The 6,118-nt window shown below is 42.9% G+C and overlaps 1 protein-coding gene across 7 annotated transcripts in view; it reads left to right on the top strand.

The window, feature by feature from the left end:
* Nucleotides 1-5,706: 5,706 nt before the first annotated feature.
* Nucleotides 5,707-6,118, top strand: part of Vldlr (very low density lipoprotein receptor) — a 32,488-nt gene continuing 32,076 nt past the window's right edge. For 3 of the 7 annotated variants that reach the window (XM_047524169.1, XM_047524167.1, XM_047524166.1), the window contains exon 1: nt 5,709-6,104. The gene's annotated coding sequence lies outside the window, so the exon portion shown is untranslated. Of the gene's footprint in view, nt 6,105-6,118 lie in introns of all 7 variants that reach the window. The other 4 variants (XM_047524170.1, XM_047524163.1, XM_047524168.1 and 1 more) reach the window with 3 other exon arrangements.

Genomic DNA, 6,118 nt, shown 5'->3' with positions numbered 1-6,118 from the left:
TGGGGCCAGAATTAAGGGAATTAATTATCAGAGTGGTCCAACACCTCACTCCTGCACTGAAAAACAACGAAAGCAAAACCCAACACTTTGCAAAATAAAGGACACTGCTGAGTTCACCGTGCAGCCTAGAATCTGTCCAATATTGGTCTACTTCAATTTAAAAGGTAAACTACTTGTGATTTGCTTTATATCTCCCAGGTCTGTAAATCTGTCCCCTGCCTCATCTGACATCCCATTTTTATCTGTCATTGACTAGACAATGACAGTTCATCCTTTATTTGACCAGTTAGGACATCATTCTAGTATATGTGCTGCCAAAGTGAGCACAGGACATCATTCTATTAGGTCACCCAAGTCTTAAATAATGTCCCCCTATTCTGCCCCAAATAAAAAGTTCGCACATTACAGAGTCATCTGATTTCTCATAAATCTAGCCCATGATGTCTCAACTGTGGTTCTATTGACATTGAATTGGCTAACTCTTTGTTGTGGAGAGCTGTCTTGTGTATTGTAGGACACGCAGCAGTTTCTGTGACCTTTGGCAACTAAAATGCCAGTAGTATCTCCTGCCCAGGAATGAGAGTTGGAAACATCTGAAGGCATTGAACAATGTCAAGAGACAATGATGAATGTTTCCTGGGGGGTGTAATGGCTTCCAATAGAGAACCACTGGTCTAGTTTTACTCTCAACCCATTTTGGAGTTTCTCTTCAAGTAGGAACAACTTATGCCATATCTTGCCACATTTTACTTTATGAAATTACTCAAAAGCAATCTTTGGTCATACCACCCTGCATGCACCTGAACTTACCTGAAATTACTCAAAATTGCCTTTCAGTTTTTAAAAAATCATTCTTACTAGATTATAATCCTGAGTCAGGATTAATTTTTATAGTAAATCTACATTAAGCATTTGATTTGGGGTCGAAGTAGGGATGGGGACTTGATTTGGCCAGGATATGAAAGAAAGAAGTTGAGCAAGACAGTCCTTACAAATCCCTATATTCCTCTCTGAATGTCCTCCAGAAGGCACTGAGAGGTTCCATTGGGTGGCCACACATGGAGTTTTGCTCAGTGGAGTTTTGCCCATTGCTTTAGGGTAGCACCATAAGTCACCCTTGAGAGGGCATCTTTATCAGTTTAGCACAAATAAGAGCCTAATCTAAACTGACTCACCAACAAAGGGCATTTATTGGCTCAGGTAAGTGAGAAGTTCCACAGAACATCAGCTTTCAAAAACAAGCTGATCTGGGCCCAGGCTTACAAGTTTAGATGCTGTTCCTGAATGCTGTCATTCATGAATGACATGAATGTTTCATCTTCAAATTGACTTCCTTCACAGTGGCAAACGGTCAAATGGCCAGCAGATCTGGCCTTATGCCCACAAATCACATTAGTTAGAAGAAAATACTATTCTAACCAAAAGTCCTAAGCTTCATCACAAATGAAGCAACTTGGGTGATGTACTTAGGGCCTAAACACCCAATTAGTGTGGACAGAGAAAGCCACAGGTTGACTTGTTGAGGCCTGACCAATCACAGTAGTTGAGGAAGGAAGTTAGCCATATAGGTTTAGAATGGTGGTTCTCAAAGTGTCTCTCTGATCAGTGGCACCAGCATTCCATGGGAATTTGTTAGAAAAAGACAACTCTTGGCCCCCACTCCAGACCTATTCAATCTGAAACTCTGGGAGTAGAATTCAGCAATCGGTGTTCAAATAGATCTTTTAGGTGATTCTGATGGAAGCCAAAATGTGTGATCCTTTGTTTTAGACCATCAGGCTGGCCACCAGTGGAGCCCAAAGAGAACAATGAATTCTATGCATTTCACTGAGCTGTCACACTATTAGAAAATGTCGAAATAAAGACCTGGGAAGTCACTGTCAAAATACTTCTCAGGGGGATAGCTCTTTTCACTCTTTACTTCCAATGCTGGGGTTGTAGGAATCAGTGCTACAAATTAGCAAATTGGTTTAAAGATTACTTCTGAAGCCTGTATTTATTAGGCTAAGGGCCTTGAAGAAAAGGAAATGACAGGCATTAACAGTAGCATTTTCTGTGGACCCTAACCTACTCCTTTCAGAGAATTTGGACAAATAAATTTTCACATATTTGAAAGAAGTAAAGCTACTTAGGATTTAAAACTGAAGAAATCATTCTCTGAAAAAGTTTCTTAATCATCACTAATCCTAAGAATCAACTATAATAAAGTTGCATATACAGAACCCTGTGCCCACCCTAGACCTACTGATTCAGGGTCAAGGAGGGGCTTAGGAATCTTTACCAAGAATAGTAGTTTATTTTTCTCCTTTCTTTAACTTCCTCTCTCACTACTGCTGCCTCTAACTAATTTCTCTTCCTCTAGTCTTATTCTACCCTGCTCTCCAAATAAATCACCCCTCATATCACTGACAGAGTAATCTTTCTTTAAAAACTAAAAACAAAACTAGATGTCAGGCCTGTGATCAAAATCTGTGACAAGGACTTGCCATGCTTTAACAGATAAAATCTAAAGTCTTAGTGTGACATACTGGGCTCCACCTAATCCAGTTCTTACCTTTCTTCTGCCTTACTTCCCATCATTAGTCCAATTGAACCTGCCTTGACCCATCCTGAATCTCTTACGCTGCCTTGAACACATGTGGCTCTTGTTCCGTAATTCCCTCTTGCTTACCAGGGCTGTCCTTCCCTCTTCCCAAGTGTATCAGTCAGGTAAATGCTAGGTTATGCTGATGTAACAAAATATCAGGAAATGAAGAAACAAAAATTTATTTCTCATTCACTCTACATCAAGGGATGACAAGTTTTTTTCAGTAAAGACAGGTGATAAATAGTTTAGGCTTGATAAGCAATATATAGTCTCTGTTGATACTGCTTCTTTTTCTTTTATTTATTTCATTTTTTGAAAACCTTTAACTACATTTTAAAAAATCATTTTTATTTATAGTTCATATAAAAATAAACCACTCACTATACTGGTCCATGAATTCTAGTTTGTTAACCTCTAATGTATGTAGTCATTTCCAGAGACATGTAGGCAGCTCAGAGTCACTTAGATGAGTAGTTCTGAATGAATCTAGTCATTCAGAGATCTGGGCTAATGGAACAGCCACCTCTGGAATGTTTTTGTCACCATACAGACAAAAAGAGTCTTACACAAGGAATAAATGCCCCAGTCTGGAAAAGACATCCTATAACTTTTGCTTACAAATTAGCCAAAGTTAGTCTTTTAAACCACCCAACCATCAAGGAGCCAGGTATTGCAATCCTACCATGGGCTCAAAAGGAGGGAGAATTTAAATTACTTGGTAAAAATCATGCAACAGATCTCTGAAAAGCCTTTTCTGGTACCCTCATCCTGAAGCCAGATTAGTTGCTCTTTCTTTGTGATCAATCTTATAGCCCCTCGAGCATCTCTGCATTATAGTTCAGTACACGGGGCACTGCAATTGCCTACTTGGCCATCCCTCCCCCCAGATTCTCAGGCTGCTCAGATAAATGTCTCTATATACCCACGACCTTGCAAAAAACCTACCTCCCTGAGATAGTCAGTGTATGTTACTTCAACAAATCAATGAATGTGGTGAATTTGGGAGAGAATGGGATTACCTATGCATTTACCTGAACACTTTTAAAAGCCAGGAGTATCAACCTCTCTGAGCCCAGTTAGTTCATCCACATCAATCTCCATTCATGACTGATTTATTATTTTACTATTAGTTACTTTCTATACTAATTAAATACATTCTTTCTCCTGTTTTATCTAATAAACCAATCTTTTTCAAAGAACTGGTTTTTAAAACCACAGAACACTGAAACTATGTAGGTTGATTTTTTTTTTCAGTTTATAGGTCAGAAAGCAGGCATAGAGAAATCCAGTGATTTTTTTTTCCAAGATACACAGCCAATCAGAGAGGTTATACTTCCCTTTGATTCAACAAAAAGGTACAGGATTGAACACCGAGCTGCTGCTAAGTTTGCCAACAGTTTATTTATGCTAGAAAGCATAATACATGTTTGTCAAAGATAAGTCTTATTGTATTATATCAATGTTTAGCTTGTAGTGTACATTTCTCTGAGTAAAATGTTAAAAACAAACCACATCATTCTTTATTAATGTTGTGCCTTTTCATGTTGATTCCATCCATGCCCTCTACTCCCTTTTGTCTTCTGTAAAGTGATAATGGCCTTTTTAGAACCCCAAGAACACCAAACATATCATGCACCTAGGGTTTGACTATTCACCTCAGTGCCTGTTGAGGTAGACAGCATTGGCATGCATCTGCACTACCAAATGGCACAAATTTAATTTGTTTCACATGCAACTCGTGTGTGGCTCCTTAAGTTTGTATTGATGATGTAACCACAGGGTGGGCAAAGTAGCATTTACGATGAGCTAGAATACAAGACTTCATTTATACATCAAATAAAGCCCCTGCATGTTTGTCAGTCACAATCTGGATAAACCCTGGATAAATCAAAATGTATCCTGACTCAGAATTTTCCTAATCTGTGTGTCTTCTGGAGACAGTAAGTTCCTAAATAAAGATCCCTTCTGCTGGCTTGCTTTGACAAACTCCCAGGAGAACCAGGGCAAGGAGAATACAGCTAGGTAGTGGTGCCCTCTACTTCTCAGATCACCAACAGAATAGAGTGAGGACATGATATTGTTGAAATCTGCCAAGTTTGAGTCATTCAAGATGATAACAACTTTTTTTAAAAAATGTATAAAAACTCTTCACTGAAGGTGCAATAACTCTTGCTAGCTGCTCAATGGGCCACAAGAGACAATGCTCCGCAACCAGGGGGGAAGAAGTGTGCAAGAAAACCAAAGTACACAAAAAGCAAATTATAGGTTCAGGAAACTGTTTGGCACAAAACAAAGATCAATCCTTTCTAGGAGTGTTGCTTTTGTTTCCTTTTTTCTTTCCTTAAGCCCTGTAATTGAATGTTACAAAGTATATCGAGAAAAAAAAAATCTACTGGGGTCCCCCTCCCCCAAACCAGAAAAGGTTAAGCTTTTAATTACAGGCCCTCAAACTATCATTTTGTGTAATTAGCAATTAACTATAATGGTTGATGAGAGAATGCAGAGCTGCGCTAGCAATTTCCCTCCTCCTCATCCCAGACTGGGTTATTTTAGTCTTGTTCTATTACAGAGAACAAGCCACAACCGCGCGCGCTCTCTCGCGCTCTCTCTCTTTCTCTCACTTAAAGATACATTTAATTTTTGGCAAAATGGCATCTCAGCGTGCGATTGAGATAGGCATCCCGAACCCCACACCAGAGCAGCACAAACGTTTGGACCCCCTCCTCTTCGTCACTTTCTAGTTGGAGAGAGGAGGCCCGAAAAGATGCTACCTACCGGTCTCACAGAACCAGCCTCTGGTAGAGAGGGTGGTAGAGAGATGCTTGCTGCCTCTAGAAGCTGCAATCCCCCCCCCCACCACCACCCGCTGCAAGCCCCGTTATGGGGAGGCGGTGGAAATAGCAGCAATAGTTGCATCAGAGCTAACTGCTGCTGCTGCTGCTGCATTTACTGTTGGCGGCTGCCGGAGGGTACAGTAATGACTGTAGGGAGCGCACAGCTGCTGCGGCGGCAGGTTCCCTGGATCAGGAAATTAGGACAGGCACCCGGGATTGGAGGCGAGGGCGGTGCGCGAGCCAACCAGCGGCCGCCCCGGGCCCCCGTGAGCCCCGGGCGGACGCGCCGGGCCCCCGGAGCAGTCCGGATGGCGGCGGCAGCCGCGGCCACTGCCACTCACGCACGCACGCTCACACTTGCACACACATTCGCACACCCCCGGCTGCCTGGCGCGTGTGTGAGCAACGCGTGGAGGAGGGCTCCAGCCACCGCCCCCCCGCTGACCACTCCCCCTCCTGCCCCCTCCCGGCTCCTCACCCCGCGCTCCAGCCGCTGCCAGTGTGGGTGCTCCGCGGCTGGCTCCTCTCTGGTGTCTTCTCCTTTGCTCTCGGCTCCCCACCCCCTCTCCCTCTCCCCTTCTCCTCTACCCTCCCCTCCCCTCCCCTTCCCTCCCCTCCTCTGCAGCGCCTGCATTATTTTCTGCCCGCAGCCTCGGCTTGCACCGCTGCTGCAGCCCGGGGAGGTGGGTGGGTGGGT

The sequence above is a fragment of the Sciurus carolinensis genome, chromosome 14 (assembly GCF_902686445.1).
Source record: "Sciurus carolinensis chromosome 14, mSciCar1.2, whole genome shotgun sequence".
NCBI lineage: Eukaryota > Metazoa > Chordata > Mammalia > Rodentia > Sciuridae > Sciurus > Sciurus carolinensis.
The sequence above is the reverse complement of the archived record's forward strand: the minus strand, read 5'-3'. Positions and strand labels throughout refer to the sequence as shown.